Raw genomic sequence first — 25,140 nt, 5'->3', positions numbered from 1 at the left:
AAGGGAGAGAATCTGAAGGTTAACAAAGCCTGGTTTCCAGCTTTACATCACACCAAAATAAAACAGCCCTTAATTAACCAACACCATATAGAATCTATAGCAGTCTCACCTGAAAGAATAATAAGCAGTAGAGTGTTTCAAAGACAGACCTATAAAAACTAACTCCTTTGGAATGTCTTTAATAGACCAATTACAAATTCATCTGGAGAAAGAACCAATCAGAAATTGGCTTTCCAGAATTCCAGTGATATGGTCTAATTAGACATTAGTTCTGTTACAAATACAAGAATTTCTCCAGTCCCTGCTCAGCTGCCAGTGAGCTGCCAAGAAATGTGCTACAGAGCAGATCACTTTATCTCTGAAGATGCCAACCACAGTTGCCGGTGAAATGTCAGGATACCAGATAATTAGATCATGGTCTATTAGCCCAGAAACTCATCACCATTGGATTGGTGCTGGCCATAAAAGCCTCCATCAATATATTTGGACCAGGCACTCTCAGCCCTACATATAGGTTGTTGGGAAGTGGAGGGGATAGATCTTGTAGTATAAGTGCATATCAAATAAAAATACTAAGGCATAAGCCACAGTGATTAGATTCACTCAACATACTAACTCAAATGAAATTGCCATTGCACTGGAATTAGCATAGGAACTACACACTCACTCTTTAATAAACAGTCACTGGAAAGTATTTTCCACAATTGGCCAAGGCCTCATTCAACTAATTAGAGTTTTTCCTTCTGTTCACAACTGGCAGATAATACAGTGGTACCTCTACTTACGAACTTAATCCGTTCCATGACTCTGATCGCAAGTCGAGTTGGTCACAAGTCGAAGTAAATTTTCCCATAAGGTTCAATGTAATTACCGTTAATCCGTTCCGGCGTCCGTGGACCACGCGTCAGGGGCGGAAAAACGGCCGCTGACCATGCGGCAGGGCGGAAAAATGGCCATGGACCATGTGTCAGGGGCGGAAAAATGGCCGCGGACCACATGGAACGGGCGGAAAAATGGCCGCGGACCACGTGGAATGGGCGCAAAATGGCCGCGGACCACGCGGCGGGATGGAAAAACGGCCATGGACCACGTGGAATGGGCGGAAAATGGCCGTGGACCATGTGGCACGGGCGGAAAATGGCCACGGACCACGTGGAATGGGCGGAAAATGGCCGCGGACCACGTGGAACGGGTGGAAAATGGCCGCGGACCATGTGGAACGGGCGGAAAATGGCCGCGGATCCAGTTCGTAAGTCGAGGCGAGTTTGTAAGTAGAGGTAAATTTTTGGGCCCGGAGCTGATCGTATCTCGAAAATTTCGTAAGTAGGGGCGTTCGTAAGTAGAGGTACCACTGTATTAGCAGGACAAAACAGATTCAGAGATACAAATCTGATAAGACCATTCTAGAGGGACAATCAGGTGAAAGAGATAATCTCTGACCAATGAAAAAAATCTTTAAGCCTTTCAAACTCTACTCTTTTAAATACTGACTAATGTAGATGGGGAAAGTAGCCAACGGCTCCCTCAATTTGATATATGACGAGTGGGCTACCAGATTACAGATCAAATCAGTAATGGATCTGGCACTTGAAACCACATTGGTGCCATCATGTGAGACAGAAAGTTTGAAGCTCCCTGCTGTCTTCTAAAAATAAAGAAGACTACATGGTTTTGTACTTAGTGCAGATTACTTGATTTGCTATGTTACAAACCTGTCCTTTTGATTTCTTCTCTGTTCTGATGTCTTTATTTTAGGGTGTGGGGACAATTCTACCAATGAATATTCAGCTGCTTTTTTTTCTTAAACCCACATGGTATTTGATTCAAAAATAAAAGAAATGGAATCATCTCATTAGAAACACCAGTATCTGGATATTATGCAAAATATGCAATCTGTCACTGAGGTATTCCCAAAGGAATTATGGAACTGAGAACACACAGTAATTCCTAGAAAAGTCCACTTTATTTTTCATACTCTGTCCTGGGATTTCTTGTATACTCATTGAGTCAGATACATTCTGGCCATACTTATTATTGCATAAACAGGTGCCGTCCTTCTATAAACAAAGTCACAGTTAACAAATTGCTAACTTTATATCAGTACTTCAATTCCAGTTTATTCACTGATATACCCTTCTCATGAAAAGCAATAGGCTTTCTTCTGAAGTGACAGCCAGTTCACAAAATCCCCTGGCATACAGGTTCTAGGCACAACGGGACGCAAGAAGGAGCACTTCCTCACTTGCAGAATGCCACGAAGGGCGCGATATGTGGTAGTATCTGCACGATCTGTTTCCACACATTTTTTGTTGTTATGACCATATGGATTTGCATATGAGTTTACATGGGGTATTTTCTGAATCAACACAACTCGAAAATACTTTTTATTCGGGCAACCTGTCTAGGTAAGACATGTACTCAGAAAGAAAAGGTGTGTTTTAATGCTGTATGAATGGGGACAAATTGTTGACTGTCAACAGCTCCAGCGCCTTCAGTGCAGATTTCTGCTTATGGTAGAACAACTTGTAGCAGTTTTCTATACTAAGGGTGGATGGCTGTGCTGCCTATTCATTACCTAAATCACCTTTTGTAGAAGGTATATACTTCATATCTACAAATCAGTGGTGTAGGCAGTGGAGGCTCACAGCAATATAATTGAAACAACGTCATTTGCACGTGCTATTACTTCCAGCTTGACTCTTAACTGTGTTAAGCTACTTGAGGATTTATACAAGAAATCACATGTGCCCTGTCTCAACATTACAGAAAACCATTCAACCACGTGATTCTGGGGTGCCCATTCCTGCTTTACATCAAAATTAGAATCCAAGAATTCCATTCTATGCTATTCTACTGTTGTGCAATCCTATGATTGAGGTCTCAAGAAGCTATGAAAGAATAAATTAATAAATTCATGTATCAATATTTCCCTGTTTGGCAGGGAAAGAGCTAGAATTACAATCCTTTATCAGATTTAAGAACCCCTTTAGCAATGCACTGATGCTGTTTTGTTGTAAGCTGCCTCTTCAAAAAGTAGAAGGTACATTTTAAAGAGTTATGCCATTTTCCTCTTCCAGTGAGGCTAAAATGAATACAAACCCTCTTTGGGGAAGAATAATTTATGACATGGCTAATTTTGAAGAACTTGCCTTGCTAGCTGGCTTACACCTGTCTCTGGTGAATAGATTATATCACAATGACATAAGGCAACATGACCTACCTTTTCGTTATCTAAGAAACAGCTGTAGAATAAAAGGATGACAAAGGATAGGTGCAATGTCAATTTTTGTCACAAATACTGTGAAAATAATTAATGAGCGATGACTTTTTGGGACAAGAGTTTCCAACAAAGGGGAAAAAAATAAACCAAAGGACATTTTAACATTTGCATTGATATAAGATGATTAGTTTTGTATACGTTGCTGTGAGTCCAACCTCTTTATACCTCTGCATTCTTTGGTGCTTTGAAGAACAGACTATTCCTGCTTCTCTGACTCATGTATCTCCAGGCAGTGAGACTTCTGACTCACTTACATAGTCAAAGATTCAGATTAAGGATATAGCATGGTTGCTAAAAATAAAAAGAATACATCTTTGGCTAAAAAAAAGGACAGAAATAAATGATTCTCCTTAGATTCTGCATGATCAGGACAAAAATTGGCTAAAAATGGAGACACGATGGTTTCCTAGTTCCACTTAGAAAGTTTAAAAAAAAAAACACCTTTCCCAGAATAAAGCTAAAGTATGTGAACATTTCTCAGAGACTCTTTAAATCCTGTTGAACTTGGCTTGCTGGACTAAGGCTGGAGGAATTCGGTGATAATAAATATGTAAAAAATACACAGTCTCGAGTAGGTTTTCCCAACAGTACACTCCCCAACCCCCCCCAAAAAGCAATCGCTCTTTTGCCTGTTCTCACCCATTAATTTGTTCACTGAATTTGGACACGTTTCACTCACAATAGATTTTATTCTATGTCTATTAAATAAATATGCTTATAAGTAGTTTTTCTATTGTCTCACCCTGATTATGAAAAAAGGAAGGGAAGGAGAGGCACTCCGTAATCCTTACCCACCTAATGTAGCCTTTACTCTCCTGACGCACTTTAGATGATACAGCAACCAAAATTTCCAACCAGCATGATCCGTCTAAGCCACAAACTTAGTTTTCAATCCACGGTCTGCAAATAATTGTACCCAAGGATCCCCCTTCGCACATCTGTGGAACAGATTATTATTATCAAGTAGAGGACTAACAAGATATAAGAACTTGAGATACAGGGATGCCAGATTCACAGATTAGTGAATTTCTTTGTCCGTAGAAAATACACATTTTCATTTGGTCTTTTACTTATATTGTGAAAAGACTGTTAAAACATTTTATAAATGGACTTAAAATTCCCGTAACGTTAAATGTACATTAAATGGACATTTGAATTTACCATTACTAAAGCTGTTTAACCAGTTTGCAGCCAGTGCCAACTGCTTGCTATGTGCTAAATAATTATACACTCCAAAAGGTATTATTTGAAAGAAAATTATGTATGATTTTGGAGAAAGAGATAACTCAATGAAATTTTACAATGAAATATTGCAAAAATGCTCATGGAATGGGTTTATCACTGACACTGCAGCTAAAATTAGGGTTTATTAAAACTGTCAGTTGTACAGCACAGGCTTCAGCATTTTTATAGTGGTTCATTGATATTTTTTATACACTGCCCAAGAGTGCAGATGCTTTTGATTACCATGGCCTCTGATGAGGCAATGAAGTTCTGATTCATTGTCACACATTGGTGCAACATTACATTTTGGGGGGTCTTTGTTGGAAATTTGTACATATTGTAAGATGCCAGGGCCAAACCATTTCTATACTGTCACAAAAGCTACATGCAAGAGTAGAACTTGACTTGAAGGAGACTAAGCTATCTTTAATTTTGATTAGCAGTTACTAATTCAATTAATGTATATTTATTGTTTTGTCCTGGCTACCCCTTTCTCTGAAAAGTTTCTTCTGGCAGATAGTGTATGCATGTATACATTACTGTATGCATTTCTCTCTCTCTCTCTCTCTCTCTCTCTCTCTCTCTCTCTGTGTCCATGTTGGCACATCCCCACACACAGACACCATTCTATTTCCATACACATATACAAATATGTCACAGGCATATACATATATTGGTATACTGAACATGGGAAGAATCTCTAGGACTGGTTTCAACCACAGTTAGACATCCTAGATTGAGGAGGTCTATTTTTTCCTTTTGGAAGGGGGAATTTTAAATTCAGGATTGTTTTCCTTTTCGGAATTATTACTGGGCATACTGGATCAGCCAAAACACTGGGATTACCAGCCCCCAAATCCACAGTGGGAGAAGGAGGGTGCACCTATCACTCCTACTCATGAGAAAGCCCCTGACAGTTCATTTTCTTAATGGGGCTTTGGTGGTCACTGCAGTTTTCAGTGAGAAAGGATGCTCTGCAAAGGGCTCAGAGCATGGGTTCTCTTTTTCCTTTCTCATGTCCCAGGTTTCTTTGTCTTCTAGGGGCTCTGTGTGCACTGGCCTGGAAATTGCTCAAAGGTTTTGCTCCCTCTAGTATTGCACCCAGAAACCAAATGGAGATATTGTTAAAATAGCAAGGTGTAATGGTATATGGGAATGGCTTTGAGAGATGGGGCCCAGAGACGCTGCCTATAGAACGGTCAGATAAGAGACAGCATAGTCCGCAGCTGGATAGTGGGAGGGGCAAGGGGCTCAGACTTGCAAGATTCTGTTAATGTAGCCTTACAATAAAGTAGAATTGGCTCATCTGGTCATGTTTCCTGGTAAGTCTGAAAGTGCAGTCTTGAAATCTTGCAAGTCTGAAAGTACAAATTTCCCCCTGTCTGCTTTGTACCCTGAGAAATTTGGGAGGATCTCTTCTGAGCCTCTTGCCCACCCACTGTCCAGCTGCAGACTATGCTGTCTCTTATCTGACCGTTCCCTAGGTAGCGTCTCTGGGCCCAGACTCCCAAGGCCATTCTCACATACCATTACCCCAGGAGTCACTTAACATAAAATAAGACTTTATCCTTTACTCTTTAATTTCCCACTAGCCATTAAAATTTAGACACCTTTGGATTAAAATCTGAAAATAAACTTCCAAAGGAAGTCTTCCTTTCTTCAGACAGGAGAGAGTACACACACACACACACAAGCAAAAACACAGGGGTGTGTGTATGTGTGTGTGTGTGTGTGTGTCTGGTGTGTGTGTGTGTGTTCATATTTGTTCCCTCAATAAATAATAAAAGAATGCTAAACATTGTTTATGTAAGTTGCAGTGTTTGTCTATAATGGGACATGCCTAGTTCAGACAGAAGAGTGAAATGTTGCTCTTTCTGGTGCTTAGTTCATTATGGTTTCTTTTGGAGATCTGAGTCTTTGCAGGGTTTCTCCCTCATGAAGGGAGGTGCCCTGGTTACAGTAGCAACGAGTGATTATCCTGAAAATCAGGCAGCCTGCCGTGTAAGGTAGCTAGGGGTAAAAGACTTTACAAATAGAACAAGATTTTAGAGAACTCAGAATATAATTACAGAACCCTTGGTCGAGGTGGGTAAGGCATTATGAATCCCTACATTGTGTATCAACACATGCAATGTATTTATAAGTTACATTCATATATAAATGAATATATGATACAAAAGATTAACAAAGCAAAACAGGAATATAGTCATTTAATTATCAGTAATTCTAAAAGGAGGATAAAGCTTCACTTCCTCACAGTTCTGACAGCTGCCCAAATTACATATTTCCATTTTTTATCTGAGCACTGCTCCTGAATCTTATAATGTAAAAAGAAGTGTGAAGGATTTAAAGGCTCCAGCTGGTATACATTTAAAGTATTGAAAAGATAGGATTTTACAGCCTCTAATCACATATTTATAGGGCTTCATTGCTCCAAATTAAAGGTGTGATAACCAATACAGCAACCATGTTTCACCGAAGTCAAGAGAAGTCTGCCCATCTGGGTTTCACAACTGGTGTGTGTATGCAAGTATGGGTGTTAAAATTTTGTTTTAAAAATTGCAGATACTTGTTTCGTTCCTCAAAAAAGGAAACAATTGTGAAAAATGGGGAGAAAACCCAAAAGTGATTATTGAACTTCTGTTCTAACCTTTTTCTTTTTTGTAATCAAGCTATAACTATGATTACTCTTACAGAAATTAACATGGGAACTTCCTCTGGTTCTGTTTCCTACCATATTTGGTTGCTTTACCATACTGGAGATAAATTTAAACTGAAGTGTAATAAATCAATAGAAGTGGTTCCTCTAAATAAGAGATATAATACCCACTCCCTCTCAACTATACATATGCACATTCATTTTACTTATGCACGATCGCAAGGCAGCAAGCCAACAAAAAAAAAAATCCTTTAAACTAAACAAGATATCTCATACAGAACTAGAGTGAACAATTGTGAATTGTCATTGTTATGCTAAGAACATGTAAGGCATTTACATTCCCCTAAGCTTGCAACCTCATAAACAGCAAAGATAGTGTCAGCTAAGGGAGAGCTTCAGTTTTAGTAGAACGGTAGTATAGGGCGATACCAGCATGCGTGGGTAGTTTAACCTCATGTCAACAGCCAACTTTCTATCTATACACAACTCCACATACTCCAGTTGAATATATACCAACGAACTGCCCCACTGCAAGGAAGCCTCTTACCATTGAACAAAACTGTTTTTCAAGTTTCTCTGTGAAATTATCTCTACGTTAAATATTTTATGTTAAATCAGTATAGCATCAGAATATTTTGCAGTCATCTTTATTTTTTTCCATTCAAAGTAACTTAAGCATCTACTTAGAGTGACAATGAATGGCTCTTCCAGTTTGTCATAGCCTCTCAGGTAAATTGTTATGTTACAGATCTAAAGAAACCAGTTTAGGGTATGTGTGGGTAACCCTCAGTTCTGTCCCTAAATATTAAAGGAATCCAATAAGGCTGGTCAACAACTGAAATGAAGTTATTTCATTTCATTACCAAATGAAGAATTAAAGCCAGTCAATATTCTACCAAGAAGAACTATTCTATGGCTTAGTGAAGGAAGAAGGAATCTACAGCCCTACACAGCTTGAACGCTTAGTTAGTTATAAGCTGCCTTTTCTCCAGGAACTAAATATGGTGCACGCAGCTCCCTCCAATTTTTCTCCACAACAACTCTATGAGATCGATTGGCTAAATGAAAATGATTGGCCCAAAGTCACCCAGTTAGTTAGTTGATGCCACTGAGTCAGGCACAACTTTAGAGACAAACACTTACACCTCTTCCCAGGACATTCCTATAATGTGCTTCTACAAATGTAGTTTAACAACCCTGGAATTGTCACAGGTTCTAAATTTTACCTTTCTAAAACAGGGAACTAAGATCATGTATTGCACTATGCCATGGTTTGTTGAACCATGACTTGTTGAACAAGCCACAACGGATAGCTTTACAAAGCTGGAAGCAAATAAAATATTTTAATATTATGTGCAAACCCAACAGGGTATGTTCAGAATTTTAATTACAAATTATTATCATCAGCGACATAGCTTTTGATATGCAATGCATTGGGGAAAAAAAACAACAACAAAAGAAGAGAGTCTGAATCCAGTCACAAAATATATAAGAAATCATAAAACTAAGAATATATTAGAAGGAACTATGCAAACCACAAAGATTAAATTTCAGTGCTTGGAACTGCAGAATTTCAAACAGCTTTTTATTGGTCAGAGGATATCACTTTAACATCACGTTATCTGGTCAATTTCTCAAGAGAAACATCTGGCTTGCAGGTATCATGGCAGCTGTCACTTTCTCATCAGCTTTATTGCAGCCTTAGGGAATTATAACCATTTTTCAAATTTTGTTAGAATGCTGTAATTTAGAAGAGGCTGTTAGAAAATATCATGAAATGTTTTGTTCAGAACATTTTGGTATTCGAGCTTTAGCTTTCAGAACCTAAATGTACAGTGGAACCTCGGTTTATGAACTTAATTCGTTCCGTGACTCTGGTCGCACCCCGAATCGGTCGCAACCCGAAGGAAATTTCCCCATAAGGTTCAATGTAATTACCATTAATCTGTTCTGGCGTGGAGGACAGGGAGGCGGCTATTGCTTGGAGGGAGAGTCCCCCTCCCTACGACCACATGTCAGGGGTGGAAAAATGGCCGTGGACCATGTGTCAGGGGCGGAAAAATGGCCGCGTATCCTGTTCGTACCCCGAGGCAGAGTTCCCAAACCGAGGAAAATTTTTGCAGCCAGAGCTGGTTGTAACCCAAAAAGTTTGTTAACAGAGGCATTCGTAACCCGAGGTACCACTGTATTTGAATTTATTCCTTTGATTATCTCTCAGGTAGAAAATATAAACTGAAATTAAAATCGATAGAAAGGTTTCCAATAAAAATCACTAGAAACATGATAATTCTAATTAAGATGCAAAGATATGAGAAGCTCATTTAAAAAAAAATCTTTATTGTTATTTGATTTGATTCTTTGCCTGCCATAACTGAGAGACTCTTGGTGAGTTATAGCCACATCATCTCCTGTATGGAGGCACTTGATATCTTACAAATACAGATCCTTTCTGTCTAACTTCTTTCTTTCATTGGAATATGTGCCCTGAAATAAACGGCATCAGTCCACAAAGAATATGAAAATGATAAAACTAGATTGATGCCCATTATTTTCAATGTTAAAAAAACAGGGCTCGGAGCTGGAGTGGGCTAAATTTCTAGGTTGGGCACTGCTTTGTACAAAAATTTTTTTCCTTGGATATGAGTGGAAGAAGCAGTCATTCACACACTTATCATAACACACAAATACTGTATATGCATACCCATTCACATGCACACCCATTCATCACCCTGAAAGATTTCTGATCATCCCCCTCTCCAACCATCCTCAAAATCACACTTCCTGTTAACAGAAAGGAAGTAACATTCTATTCCCAGAAGTCAGCCGATCAAATACATGCAGAGTAGAGTGGACAAGCTTCTTGGGGCTCTGTAGATGGAATAGGGAATGGCCTTGAAGGACAGGAGGAAGAGCCACTACCAAGTCAATGGTCAGATAAGTGGGTCTTGAGCCCAGGCCAAGAAAATAACTTGAGAAAACAGCTCAGATAAGCCCCTCCCTAGTTCACAGGAAGATAAAGTGAGGGAGGGGGAAGCACATTCAGACTTGCAAGTTTCTGTTACTATAGTTGTTACACTAAAAGTAGTCCTGACCTATATGGCATTGGTTTCTTAGTCTGGTCTATCTTGTAGAGCTGACAGGTTCCCACTGTTTATGTGTGAGCAAGAGATGACATCCCAGGTGCTGAGATGAAGGTTTGGGAAGAAAGGAGCAATTTAGGAGTTTCATTTCACAAAGCAGAAACAATATTTTGCTATCTCTTTTTGAATGATTTGGTTTTCTGATTCCTTTGCATTCCTACCCTGTTACAGAAATAATGTCTGTGGCCTTGATATTTCAGCTTCTGTTTGGAGTTTAATCATGCACAAAACATGTTGATTGTTTCATATAGTCTTCAGACAGGGCTATTATCCTTTAAGTACATTTTAAAAATGGCTTATGAAGGCAAAAATGGCCAATCTCATTCACTGTAAACCATGGGTGCTTCCAGATGGAAGATGCCCACTGCTACTAATCAAAAGATGTTGTACAGATATTCTGCCTTTTTTTCCTTGATTTTTCTGGTGGGAGGTGTAGTTGGGGGTTTAAGAAAATTGATAGACAAATGGTGCAAAAACACAGGTTACAAATGGATTCCAGTTTAAATAAACATATATTCCTTTCATTCTTTTTGAGAAATCTACATTCACAGGTCACAAAAACCAAACCAAATCAAACCACAAATCCAGAAACCAGAATATTTCATATTACTGTAGGCAAAATTTATAGCCATATTAACTATATTTAAAAAATAAGAATTAAGAAAAAAACACTATTAAAATGTGTCAATCTAACAAATTTATTTGCAAGCTTTTGAATCTTCCAGAACTCTTCATTAGTCAGGATGATGAATAAAACAAATGTGAGGAAGGGAGGCCTGATGTTCAGCCTGTAAGTCTTCTTTAGGATGTTTCTAATCAAGACTTTATCTACAATTGCCTTGCTTTTTCTTCTTGATACACAGAAGGAAGGCAACAGCTTTCAACTATGGATAAGCATTGTCTCCACCTCCTCATCCAAGTCATTAATAAAAAAGTTAAAAAGTAGTGTGCCCAGGATCGAACATTGTGGCACCCTGCTTGATACTTCTTCTTAGTTTCATGAAAAATCCTAATGAGCATGCTGAGTACAAGTACTGAGTCAGCTAAGTAGCCAATTAATTCATGTAATATCTAGCCCAAATTTAACTAGGTTCCTAAAGTTTAACAAATATTTGCTGAAATCAAGATATATTATGTCTACAGCATTCCAGTAATCTATTCAGAAACTTGTCCAATTAAAAATGAGATGATGTTTAATCTGTCAAGATTTGTTCTAGACAAATTTATCCTGACTGTTAAAGTAATCCCTGCAATGTTTCCAAGGTAACATCAGTCGTTTTAAGGAATGCTCTACATTTTTTCATGTATCAATGAGCCTAGTTAGTCTACAGTTCCCTAGAGGAGAGGTTCCCAAACTGTCTTGGGCTCACGGTGCCCTTAGTGTCTCAATAATTTTTTCACAGCACCCCTAGACCAAAACTGTGAACTACCTTGAGCTAGTAGCTTACAATCCTGTGGCACCTTTCTGAGTTTGTTGTGGCTCCCCAGGATGCCACAGCACAGAGTTTGTGAAACATGCCACTTTCTCTGCTTTTTGAAGATAGGAAAAAATTAAGTAATTCTACCTTTTTTCTTTCTGGTTACCTGTTAGCATTTTACCATCTTTACTGAGCAGAAAACAAATGGATTCTTTTTCTTTGAATGTATCTGGAGAAGCTTTTAGAATCCTCCACCAACTTCTGCTTATTCTATACATTAGCCTTTCTGACATTTACTCTACAGTTCCAGGCTATCTCTGTGTGTGATCTTAGAGACTTTACTGCCTTCTACCTCCCAAGTTCATCCACTTGGATTTCTGAACAGCTATAAAAATATTTAAAAATAATTTTAAAAATTATATTAAAAAAGGATTTCTGAGCAGGGGTGGATCCTTTTCTTATTTGTCCTCTTTTTCTATCGTTTCTGCTTCTTTGAACAAATTCTTTGATTTCTTTGATTGGTATTCCAATCCTGGGAATAACCTTACCAGGTCTCAGTTATAAATATTATCCCATATTTGCCTTTTTGTTTTAAGAATTCAAACTCATCTTGTAGATTCCCCATACTCCAAGTATTAGTATAGAGACAACTAAAGCCATGAACTTTATAAGCCAACAGTTTTACTCGGTCTGTGTGTGTGTTTTTTTCTGAGTGGTTTAATAGGCCCCATTAAAGTAGGTCATTTTCTTCTTTCTACAGGACACAAGTCTTTATCTGAAATCCTTACTTTAGGATTTTGTTTTAACCTCCACAACATTCTGTTTAAAGCAACTTCTGATCAAGTTGCCATGCTTTAGCCAAACAAATTTTTGCCATACCTTTTGAACTGCAATTCATTTTGTGCCAACTAGCCACCATCCGAATATCCCAGCCCAGAAACTAATTGTCCAACTCTGTCTCACCAGCAGCATTTCCCAGGCCTGAAGAATTCTCTCCCTTGCAGTCCCATTGCCTTGAAAAATGGATGAATAGAAGCAGCCCATGCGGTCATGGTAGGGATGTTTAGAGTTCCTTTCATAAGTTAGTTGGTGGAGGGGGAGCCAGGAAGAGAGTTTTTCTATTGCCACCCCACTCCTTTGGAACTGCCTCTTGTCGGATTTCCAGATAGTATATAGGAAGGCTGTCAAAATGGAACTATTCTACAGATCCTTTGACCTGTAAGTGCTGTTGCCATCAATTATGGACTTTAGATTGGTGATATTTGGCTATGTATTACTTCTATATTATTTTTGCAAACCATTGGGAGTCCCTTTGAAATGCTGTAGTATATAAAAGCCTATTAATAAGTACCTAGTGAAAAAGACTGCCAGATCACTCAGGATTTTAACTTAACCTTCTTGAATCTTCACAGTCCCTGGTGATGTAGTAGTATTTACTCTAGGCATTATTTGTCCCCATATGTATTAGCAAGAAGGGATAATGGTCTGTGGACTCAATAAGTCTTGGAAATTGCTCTGCCAGACATCCTTTATTCGTGGTCCTCAAAGCAGCTTACTTCAAAAGTAAATGGCTCCAACCATTTTTGTTCTTGGTTGCGATAAATTGTCAACTATCATGACTTTGTCTTCTGGCAATGTGTAGCTTCATCCCCTCTGCTCTTTGGGGATCACCCTCCTGTCTCCTATTATGCAGTGTCTCTTTTGATTCCCTTAAATTTTTAGAATTGGTTTCTTCTGAGAGGGTCCTAAAGCTGTTTCTAAGTTCCAGAGATATAGAAAATATTAAATGTCTTTTTTTCTAATTATTATTCTTGCCCACTGGGCCTTTTCCTCTGATTGTCTTCCTTCTGAAGAGTTGCTTCCTCTGCAGATCCTCATTTGGTTTAATAAATCTTCATCCTTTCTTCTGAGCTGAAGTGTAGCCACTCATTGATCCAATCATTATATATTTTCTTCAACCAAAGCTTGCACTTGCTGCAGATTTACGCCAGGTCAGTTTTTTTAAGCAGGAACAGAAACAATTCAAAAGTACTGCATTTCATGACTAAAGAGTCATGTCAGCTCATCTTCACTTCAGGTATCATGGATCGAATAGTTCTACTTCTTGTTGTTTAATGTTGTTTAAAGCCCCTGCAAAACCCTGCTGCTAAATTCTTGCCAGCTCTCCCTATTAGGTTACTCACTTCTAATATGAGAGATTCTGTACAGCTAATGTTATCAAACAGTTTAATATATTACATTTCTCAAGTTATAAAACTACAGATAAGACTACTTCCCAGTTCAGCATTGGAGAAAGAAATCTAGGTGATTGTGTGCTGGAATGAGGCCCATAATATTCTTATTTTTCATTTTATGTATTGGATAGGAAAATAGAATAGTGTTATAAAACCAGAACCAAATATGTGCATGTTTTTTCCTCTTATTTAGAGGCTTCCATGTTTTTCTGCTAAAGAATATACAAACTTAGCCTTTGCAGGGACTTTTTAATCCAAAACATGGCAAGAATAATTCACCAATAGTTACCTCATTCATGTACCCAACCACAAAAATCCAAATATGCTTTCATGCCCTATTTAAAATGTGAAAGACAGAAAACAAATTGAACTTTAAAAATATCATTCCTTCATATGTGGAACTATTTACTGAATAGTTTATATATAGTGAAACTTATGTAACAACCAACATGATCAAATGGTTAAAAATAGTCTAAGCACATTTTAAGCTTGTTTTGAGACCAGTTATTCCACTCTTTATATAATACAAACATATAAGGTGTGTGCCCTTGATGAGGTAGTTAGGTTTGTCAGGTTCTATTAAATCCTTTTTCATTGGTCTAAGATAGCCATTCTGGCTGGGAAGACCAGGTTGCAGAAGGCTGTTCTAGGAGAATGGAATTGCTTAGATGTACCTTTGTAGGCTTCAGACAGCATATGATGGTCATGCTGTGCATATTCCATGAAAAAAGTCAAACGGAAGATTGCCTGGTTCTGACTACAAAATAGCAACTCCTTAAAATTCAACATGCTAAGAATCTCATGTTTAGTAAATGACAAGTGCACCTTCCTAGGTCTTATGCCATTACAGCTCAGGCATTACTATCCTGCAAACTCAGGACTTGAAACTGCAAAGCTTGGCTATAGGGCAATAACAGCCAGAACCCTGTTATCTTTGGGAGAGCTATAACTGCTAAGACCTAAGACAGAAAGGGCTCGTGACTCTTCATTACATTGTCTATTGCTCTACAGCTCCTTGGTTAGGTTGACTCTGCACACCAGGAACTCTGGGTGTTTGCCATGACTAAGACTCAGAGGAGGTTGGTGTACTGTCCTGCAGTGATCTACGTTGCATTAAAATAAAATAAAAAATCAGACTATTATTATTATGCTTTATTCTAGCAGAGAGCCATGGACTGAGGACCCTTCCAGATGAAGCCTTCTGCATATGTCCAGCACTGTACACCTGGAAGCCCCCACCAGCCATTCATGGTACACTTAGCACAGACAACAGCGACCATAATATGCTAGTAGGTACTTCTTTCCAGAGGTACTACTCTCCAGTTAATTTTCATTTCCCGTTACAGTCACTGTCCTGGTTGCCAGGGGAAGCTCAGACTCGAAGTACTCTTCAGCAATCAAGCATTGTGCACAGACGGAACCATTTATTTATATTAGCCCACCTAGTGTGTTAAGCAATATGAATGTGCAATCTTTCACTTGCTTCCTCTCTGTGATGCATTAAAGACACATTTCATCCTGCCTAGTGTTTTCTACTCCATTTGGCAAATATTGATTGACCCCCCGCATCCCTGATGACGCACAAACCAACATGGCTCTGCCTTGTCTTGCCTCCTGTACTCTTATCCACAGCATCAATGATCCCATGTCTAAACTCATTTCAATTTCAAGAGCATGTCTGCTTTGCTGCTTAATTTGAGTGCTGTCTGTTGAACAAGCAGCTGCCGCTTTACAAAGCTACAACACTCATGAAGAGTGAGCAATTTCAGGTGACAGGAGAGAGTTTTGCTCTTTAGCAAAGCATTTCTTCTGCAAACATAAGAGATATACATGAATGTATGTAGGTAGACTTAGATTTATAATAATCCTTAAAAACTTGGAGAAGGAATGTGTAGAGAACCGAAAGACTCCCCAAATATCTGCCATTATGTTCTGGAGACCCAATTCAGCAGATAGGAAATTCTACAGCCTGCTTTTCCTTGTTGCCCTACCCTCTTGTTAAATTGTTAAAAAAAGGGGGGGGGAGGGGGGAAGTTGGCCTTATTGGAAATACAGAGCTGTAGCATGACAAGAAAGATGGATGCATAAACAGAACTAAACATGCTTTCATGATGCTACCTGAATTTTCAAACTTATACTTAAAAGACCACAGAGTATAACACATAATATAGCATTTCCCCAAGTTCTCAATGCATTTCATGTATATTACACTATAATAAACAGAATTGCATTTGTGAAATGTCTTTCAAATGAAAATAGGGACAAGCTTGTAATTGTAATGCCTTAGTTTTTATGCTGAGGATCAGCGCTTGTAATTCACTATTGCATATTGCTGAAAGCTGCATGCCACATAATATTGCATTCAATTACTCTGCAACAGCCCTCTAACATTTAGTTTTGTTGAATACTGCACATTCTGGGGCAGGGGGAAATAACTGTTCTAAAATAGGTTATCAGCATTTTGTAATCTATTTGAAAAGCTACAGTGTTATCACAGAAGAGAATATGTGTAGCTCAGAGTTGAACTGTGGAGTCCTTGGGGTTCTCTGAGCTTGGCTGTTTTCTTGAAAACGTTTCGTTACCCAGCTAGGTAAGTATGGATCCAGTATGTAGATGACACCTTTGTTATAAGAAAAAAGGAACAAATAGAGAAGACACATGAAACCATCAACAACATCTTCAAAGGAATAAAATTCACCAGAGAGGAAGAAAACAACAACACGCTACCCTTCCTGGGTATCCTCATCAGCAGAGGAAACAACAGCAAATTAGAAACCCAAGTCTCTCGGAAGACAACCCACACTAATCAAGTACTCCATTACCAAAGGAACAACCCAACCTCCCACATGAGGAGCTGTGTAAGGACATTATTCAAATGAGCGCAAATGCACTGCAGCAACCTAGAACAGCAAAAAAGGAAACAGACCACCTATACAAGATCTTCCAACAAAATGGAATCCATGCAACTTTATCAAAAAGTGCCCGACCACTCAATCTACTACAATACAACCAACACAAGCTATGGAAAGGATAACACTGCCATACATCAGAAATGTCTCAGAAACAACCAACAGACCATTACAACCACATGGCATCTCCGTAGCACACAAACCAACTAAAGCCCTCCAAAACATCTTAAGTAAACCAAAAAACCCAGTAGCCCAAGAAGAAAAAACAGTAGTCATCTACAACATACAGTGTAAGGACTGTAACAACCACTATGTAGGATAGACAGGCAGAAGGCTAGCAGAGCATATCCATGAACACCAACTAGCAAACACGATGAAAACTCCTTAATCTCACAACACATGGACACTTAACCATAGTTTCAACTAGGAAACTGCAAGCATCCTAGACCAAGCTAAATCCAAAAACGCTAGAGAATTCCTGGAAGCTTGGTATTCAGACAAGGCAGCCATCAACAGGCACATAGAGATAAACAACATCTACACACTATTCAAAAGAGACAATAAAAAGGAAAACAAAAGACCAGAACATCTCCTCACCAGCAATCATCACCCAGATAAGCAGAGATTAACACCAAGTTTATCACCAGACATACAATCAAGCAGTAAACAATACCCTAATCAAGGAACTATCAGAGGGGGGAAAAATAAAACAAAACAAAACTCCCACCCCCACCAACACTGGCAGGGCAAGCCACTGTATATAAACACAGAGCAAACCCCACTCCGTTCTAGCACTGAAGATGTTACCTAGCCGGGTAATGAAACATTTGCAAGAAAACAACCAAGCTCAGAGAACCCCAAGGACTCCAAACCTACAGTGTATAAAATAAATTGTACCTTCATGGAAGGTTCATGTGTAGGTCTCATGCTGAAATTTTACTACAAGGCACCTTGAAACGGGAGTTGAACCTTGAGGAATGACCAATTCTACAAAATCACACCAGAACTGGTATCAAGAAAAACTGAGACCAACACAGATAGCAAGTGGCCTGAGATGAGTTAGGGTGGCAGTAAGTCCTGCTTCACAGAAAGCTGTCCTCTTTTTGGCTGACTGTCAGATGACACAACTCTCTTTAAAAGGCTGACCTACCTTAATTCAATCTAAAGGTAAAGCACCATAAGAATAAAGAATAGGAGTCATGGAGCAGATTCAGCCGAATGTGGATTACTTCGTCACAGACTTTTCCAGTGTTGTGTCAAATTTCTATTTGAATTATATAATGCAAAACCCTTCTGCAGATTCTGCCACAGATAGACCTAAGACAGTAAATGCTGCTTTTTCTGTGGGCCTTCATTATGGAATAATTTGCCAAGCCAATTCTTTGTTATAGTTTTTAAAGGCTTTTTTTAGGATATTTATGCTGATGGTTTTTAAATGCTTGTATGAGAGAGAGTTGAGCATGAAACTGAGCAAACTCAGGGAGGCAGTGAAGGACAGGAAGGCCTGGCGCAATATGGTTCATGGGGTCACGAAGAGTCGGACACGATTTAACGACTAAACAACAACATGAGAGAGAGTGTGTGTATCCACCATGAGCCATTTGGGAGTAAGCAGTATATAAATCTGTAAATTAAACAAATTTGAACATAAACATAGAAATATGCAATTTTTGTATGAATCAGTGGTCTGTTTTGTCCTTTTTAAATTGTGCATAAAAGATTAATGTACAGTTACATATAAAAAAATATGGACTTGATAATAAGAACAGTTGGATGATATGGAACCATTGTTCATCTACATGATGATGATGGGACCAAGATCAAGTTAAGATGAAGTAGTATTGTATTATTTATAATTGCCTAATATATTCCCAGATCTATTTCAAAAAGTAAATGTTGTCTTTTGAAAGTATTGTAATCTATCCTTCCTGACATGGTTAATAGCAGTATCATTATGGAAGACTGGTTTTGTTTTGTTTTTTTGAGAGCACTTTAAAGATGCCAAATCTTTGATCTTATTTCATGCAAATTGTTAAAATGAATTCCTTTTGTCTAATTGTTTCATACAGTTCTATGTAGGTTAGAAATCTTATGTTCCACATACCATATAATGTGGTACATTTTCTCAGCACTAAAATTAAAAGAACCAAAATGCTCTGGTTGGCATTCCCCCACAACCTAGGAGTTTTTTTCTAGTTCCAAATATCCAATATCACTAAATATATTTTATAAAACAGATTAGGAAAATTATTTCCCTGTCAAGTTCCTAAAACAAGAGAGAAATAGTGCAGTATGCAGCTAAAATATTGCACCACAGATTACCTAAATCAGTTGTGAAACAATTATAAAATGCTAAAAGTTCACCAAGGTCTAGCTTATATTATGGTTCTGTATTACACTCCAAAAGTTAATTGGTACACAGACAGGGTCCACATATTATGGAAAGTGTTGTTTGAATTCAGCCAACTATCTTGTGTTCAAGAAGCCATGATTAAAACAAATCATGTGTAAATCAGGTCTTATTATGTATTCAGATCCCAGATGTAACATGTAGCTGAGGATAGTTTAGGAAAGAGATGTTAGGACAGGTCAACATCCAGTTAACACAAGAGGTTAAGCAATAGAGAAGGATAACTTGATTATCTTCTGAAGTTTGGATGTTCTCAGAGGGAGCAAGGATCTATTAACAAACTCCACCTTAGAATGACCGACACTTTACAACCTGAAATGGTTCAGAAAATAAGAAAATTCCTTAAATCTCTCCCTCTCACACTTCTAGTATTCTTTCCCCCAAATAGTAATGATGCTCTAAGCCTCGGGCAGAGATTTTACCCATCATATGTTATCTAATTGATGCCAAGTAATAGGAAATTTCTGCAAGCAAAACATATTCTCTATTACTTGGTTATGGTCTTTTCTCAAATGCTGACATTTGGCAAATATCTACGTTTTTAATTGCTTTAACATCTTTAAATATCTCTTTAGGATGGCTTCAATAACTTCATAGTTGTCCTGGATGAAATCTCACCTTTTCTCAAAATATTTAAGGACTTCTCCATATGCTGTCTGCACTGCCTTGGGATCAACTATGGATCTGATTGATCTCATAACATTGGGAGCTGGATCTATTTATTTCTAACTCTGTTTTTTCGTTAAACCATCTATTATGCTGGGCTGTTTTCCTGTTGGGAGGAATTCTCATCTCACCCCAATTTTGGCTCTTGGGCTCAAGTCAGCCATTACTTTCCTCCCCAACAGATAGGTAGCATCTGGTCCACTTGCTTCTTCTTAAATAACTTATCTTCCCCCTCCACAATCCAGGTGTTGTTGCAACATTGCCACCACAATCATACCTATTGGGAAAAGGCTCTGTTGCAAAACTGCCAACATGCAATTTTTTTATCTTCACAAGTCACAGGAGTTTTTTTGATACAGCATATAAGTGGCAGCATGGTAGTCTTGGATTTTTAAAATTAATCAGCTTTCTTTTAACACAGCTTCTCCTCAAAGTATGAGATGATTTTTACAAACCGTCAGACAAATTCATACAAATACATGCAATGAAAAACATGAAAGGGAGAATGATAGCAATTCATTTTATAATTTCAAGATGGATTAGATATAAGAGTGGGGGGTGGGTTACTCCATGATTGGGAGTAGTTTGGGGGGCTGGACACTAACTGGATTCAATTCTTTGTGCTCTTGTTCATCTGGAGGGAAGATAGGGGAGCAATGATTGTCTCATGCATTTCAAGGTTGCCAGAAACAAAATGAATTGCAGGTTGGTTTCCCCCTCAAACTGACTCGGGAATGAAATGCTGGTAGTGTGGAAATACCCCAAGGCTTCTGTAACCTTTACCATATTGTTCCCTTGCCAAACTTTCTTATGTTAATGACTTTGGGATAATATGTCCCTAACTAACACACACACATCTCAGTTTACCACCAGGAATTAATGGTGTGTTGCTACTGTTACCTCTGTTCTTTCAGAGAAATCCCTTGAGTGAAGATCCAGTTCTGCTTTCTTTTTGCTTAGCCTCAATCTACACATTGTTCCCTACTGGATTCAAATAATCTTTAAAAAGGCCAAACCTGTTGCCTGTGCTACAGTAATTAACATAGTTACTCAAGGCACAAATTTGATACCACAGCAATTTCTGATTAGTTCTAAAATCACAGAGGTAGCCATGGAAAATATGATGATTCTCCCAAAATATAACAATTCAGCGTGGCATATCTGAGAAAAGGCTTCCCAAGGTCCCATATTCTACCTGGGAAAACTAGAAGAGGCTTAACACAGCTGCTTTGCTTGTTTTCTTTGGGAGTATAAACTGAATTAAAAAAAAAATACCATACTGAATTTTGTACATAGAATCATAGAATATTCTAGTCCAACCCCCTGCCCAAGGCAGGAGTTCTCATACCATCTTGGACAAATGGTTGTCCAATCTTTTCTTGAAAACCTAACAGTACTGAAAACCTTTTTCATAAATTAGTATGATGGCAGCTTACTACTCTGACTTTCCTAAAGGAGCTAGCTATCTGGGGTAGGGTCTTCAATTTCTCATCTGTCCTGCAGGTGATTTTTCTTTTACATGGAAGATCTTAAGTCTTTGTCTCACCAGCTCTGTCCCAACCAACCAGGAAGACTGGCATGTGGCTGCAGCTATTGCCTTCAGCTGGTATTTAGTGCCACCACCTTATTTCCGTCCACCCAGTCACATAACAGGAGCAAGGCCAAAAGAAGGAAAATCTCTTCCACTTCCTACCAATTTACAACTATAAGGCACTATAAGCCAGTATCTGGTAGTCAACCTGAAAAAAAAAAAAAAAAAACCCTAAGCCTTTTTAGGAGTGCAACCAAATTACAACCCCCTAAACACAATTGATGCCAAAAATGTTTGTTTAAAATAGTTTATCAAGAACACACAACAGCAAAGAAAGCATGGACGGGTATTAGGCTCAGAGAAAAGAACTGGACTTCAAGAGAGTAAGGATAAATAAAGGAACAATAGATAGACTAATCTAAAGTGAAGATTAGGCTTCTTAAAAAATACTTTTGAAGGAAACCAGATGCTTGCCTTGAGCACAAGGAAAATAAAATCAAACCCTTGCTCTGTTAATAAAATCAAACACTATCTACTCACAGCATCTAGGCATCTGCATTGGAGTATATTCATTACTAGTTCCTGGAAGATTTCATTCCACAACTAGGGGTGGGTATAGATTCTTTCCTTCCCCAGAGCCAGTGGCCATTCCTGGGGGAGATTTAAACAACAAAAGGCTCAAGTAGACTCCTCCCTTGCTACTTGACCCTCAAGAGATATTTGTGTGTTATAGTAGTAAATTCCTGCATTGATCTCCATGGTCCAGTCCAACCTTCCATTGATATTATTATTATTATTTTTTAAACATCCATTCAATCATGTCTGATTCTCGGAGACTGCCTGGACAAGTCCCTGCAGTTTTCTTAGCAAGGTTTTTCAGAAGTGTTTTGTCATTGCCTCCTTCCTAGGGCTGAGAGAGAGTGACTGGCCCAAGCTCATCCAGATGGCTTTGTGCCTAGGTGGGACTAGAACTCATGGTATCCCAGTTTCTAGCCTGATGCCTTAACCACTACACCAAACTGGCTCTGTCCATTGGCTCTCTCCATTATCCATTCTAGCAAGATCCATTGATCTTACTAGAAGTTAAAAGGATTAGTCTACGGATTAGTTGTTGGGTATGCTGATCTTGCAAGGATTCTTAGAACTTGAACTACTACAGGCATCCATTAAAATGTTTCATATGATTCTTTCAAAACACAGCTAGGACATTTGCTAAAACAAGGAAGTCTTAGAACTGTACTTGGGAAATGCTTCTACTCCACATTGTGCTAACAGATCTGATAACTGCCATGACCACTTTTTTTTTAAAGGACAATAAAATGTTTAGAAGAAGATAAAATGTAGAGACCACAATTAATCTTTGGAAACAACAGACCTGACTGGGTTACTGGCACATTCCCTGTTTTCAAAATTCCTCATTCCTTTGCTGCTTCTCGTTTTAGATATGTGAATTATTTTTTAAATTTGCCATGTCATGTCTTATTGATGTGTTTTCTCTTTAGGCATATCTCACTGTCTTCTTTTCATGCTTGCTCTAAGATACATAGCACAATTGATCTGTTTTTATGACATTTAATAGTGACTCATTTTTCCATGCCCACTGACCACTGCAATCCTTTGTCCATTTCTACTAACCATATGTTTAACCTCAGCAATGACAGGAGAGTCCCAGGATGCATATACAAACAATTCTACTTTTTGCAGTGTCCTCACCCTGAAAAGCTTCTGCTGCATGAGTAGAAAAGATGAATCACAAATGAACTGGTAGAGACTAGATAAGCAAACTTGGGAGCTGAAAGTTCTATTATGTTAATATTGTCATTTTGTTATCATTCAAGTTTAACATTTTTTATTTGAATGAAAGTTTTCTTTCTAAATATGAATGTGTGTATGTATATATGCATTCTTATGCTAATTTGCATATATCTGCCAATTTGCATATATTTATGCAAATTAGCATAAGACAATTTTATGTGACTCTGTTATCTTTTTTCTTTTTTGGGGTGAGGCCACTCTCAGTCTCAACTGCCTTCAATACACCTGCAACTCATCCTTACTGTGTAGCATTGAGTGTTCAAACCAGGGAAGCAAAGCATTGGGACAAACCTAAGTTACTGTTATCTTGTAAATGCTGGAAGAGTTCTTTATCTTTGCTCAGGCATGCATACATACATACATAAATGTCTTAAACATACTAAATGATCCATGCCTGTTAATCTAAGAATATATATTTTTCCATGATTCCCCACCCCCACCCTGCCATGTATAGTGGCTATTTCTCTAATATCACTTGTGCAAAGTAAATTTTCTGAAGAAAAATAAGTCTGAAACAAACATAGGTCCATATAATGATGGGATATAGCTTGGTGATATTTCTCAATGGAAATCAAATGCATTTTTATTGATTTACTCAAAAGGAGTGATGGCTACTCCAAAGATCATTCATCTTACAAGTAAGATTGGTATGTGTAAACTCTATTCTATTCTATTCTCTTTTCATATTCTGTATTCCAATATGCCTCCATCTCATGAAAAAATAAACATATCCATGCAAAAGCCATTACCTTGGGAAAGGAGAAGGAAATATGTGTTTAAATATTCTTCCTCTTCCAGGCAAAGATACTTTTTAAGAACTCTCTCTGGATGCTAAAGATGGACAGATTTTCATTTTCTCTGGACATGTTTGTAGTTCTTTAGTTCTTGAAGTCCATTTAAGATTAGAGGAAGCTTTCTGTTTGCAGTGACCCTCTCCTCCTTCCCCAGTTAGGGCAAGAGGGAAATATGCAGGGGGCAAATTTTCAATGAGAGTATGGAAAAGGCAGATGGATAGAGAATGCCCTGTTTTGGGTCACAACTTGTTGAACTGGTCAGAATACTAAGGCAAGTAAGAATGCAAATTGCAGCTCCTGTTAATCAAGGAACCACCAAGGAAGAAACCACATCTCCACCAAAACTGGCAGGGCAAGCTGCTGAATGTAAATTGGCAGCAAACCCACACTCGCTCACACTGATGATGTTACCTAGTTTGGTAATGAAATGTCTGCAACAAAACAACCAAGCTCAGAGCACCAAGGACCCCACAAATAAAATATCCATTCATTCTTGCTGTATTTTTTCAAAAACTTGCCATTCAAAACTTTGCATCTTCTTTAATCCAGACCCATACCTGGCTTATGACCTGTGGTCCTACCTGGAACCTGGTGCACTCATTACCTGGTAATCACTCATGCCCTTATCACGTTGCATTTGCTGTACATGAGTCTGCTCTTGAAGGTCACCCAGAAGCTCCAGCTACTTGATGACACAATAGCCCACATGCTGTTCAGAAGAACCCAGTACTGCCACATTACACCACTGCTGTGAGAGCTGCATTGGTTACCAATGTCACATTCTCTCAACCCAACCTACCTCATAGGGGTTGTTGGGAGAAAAAATTGGATGCAGTGCTATGTGCGTGTAATGGTATGTAGGAATGACCTTGGGAGACAGAGTGGGAGAGGGGAAGAGAAGAAATGCTGCCTAGGGAACGATCAGAAAAGAGAGGACATAGCCCACAGCTGCATAATGGGCAGAGAAAGGAACTCAGAAAGGATCCTCCCTAACTTATCAGGTTGTAAAAAGAGACAGTGGAAGATTTGTACTTTCAGACTTGCAAGGTTGATGTCAGCC

At 38.5% G+C, this 25,140-nt stretch overlaps 1 protein-coding gene and 1 long non-coding RNA gene across 17 annotated transcripts in view; one reads left to right on the top strand and one right to left on the bottom strand.

Moving 5' to 3' along the window:
- LOC112540114 (uncharacterized) overlaps positions 1-15,476 on the top strand; it is a 149,902-nt gene extending 134,426 nt beyond the window's left edge. The window contains exon 4 of the long non-coding RNA XR_003084190.2: positions 15,117-15,476. This is a non-coding gene — a long non-coding RNA (uncharacterized LOC112540114). The remainder of the gene's footprint in view (positions 1-15,116) is intronic.
- The window catches only part of CACNA1C (calcium voltage-gated channel subunit alpha1 C), a 572,293-nt gene that overhangs the window by 327,939 nt on the left and 219,214 nt on the right, over positions 1-25,140 (bottom strand). The gene's annotated exons all lie outside the window — the stretch shown is intronic.

This window comes from Python bivittatus, unplaced genomic scaffold (assembly GCF_059951505.1).
Source record: "Python bivittatus isolate LINGU-HERP-01145 unplaced genomic scaffold, Pbiv_v1 ctg000330_np1212, whole genome shotgun sequence".
NCBI lineage: Eukaryota > Metazoa > Chordata > Lepidosauria > Squamata > Pythonidae > Python > Python bivittatus.
Note: the sequence above shows the minus strand (reverse complement) of the source record. Positions and strands in the feature narration are given on the sequence as shown.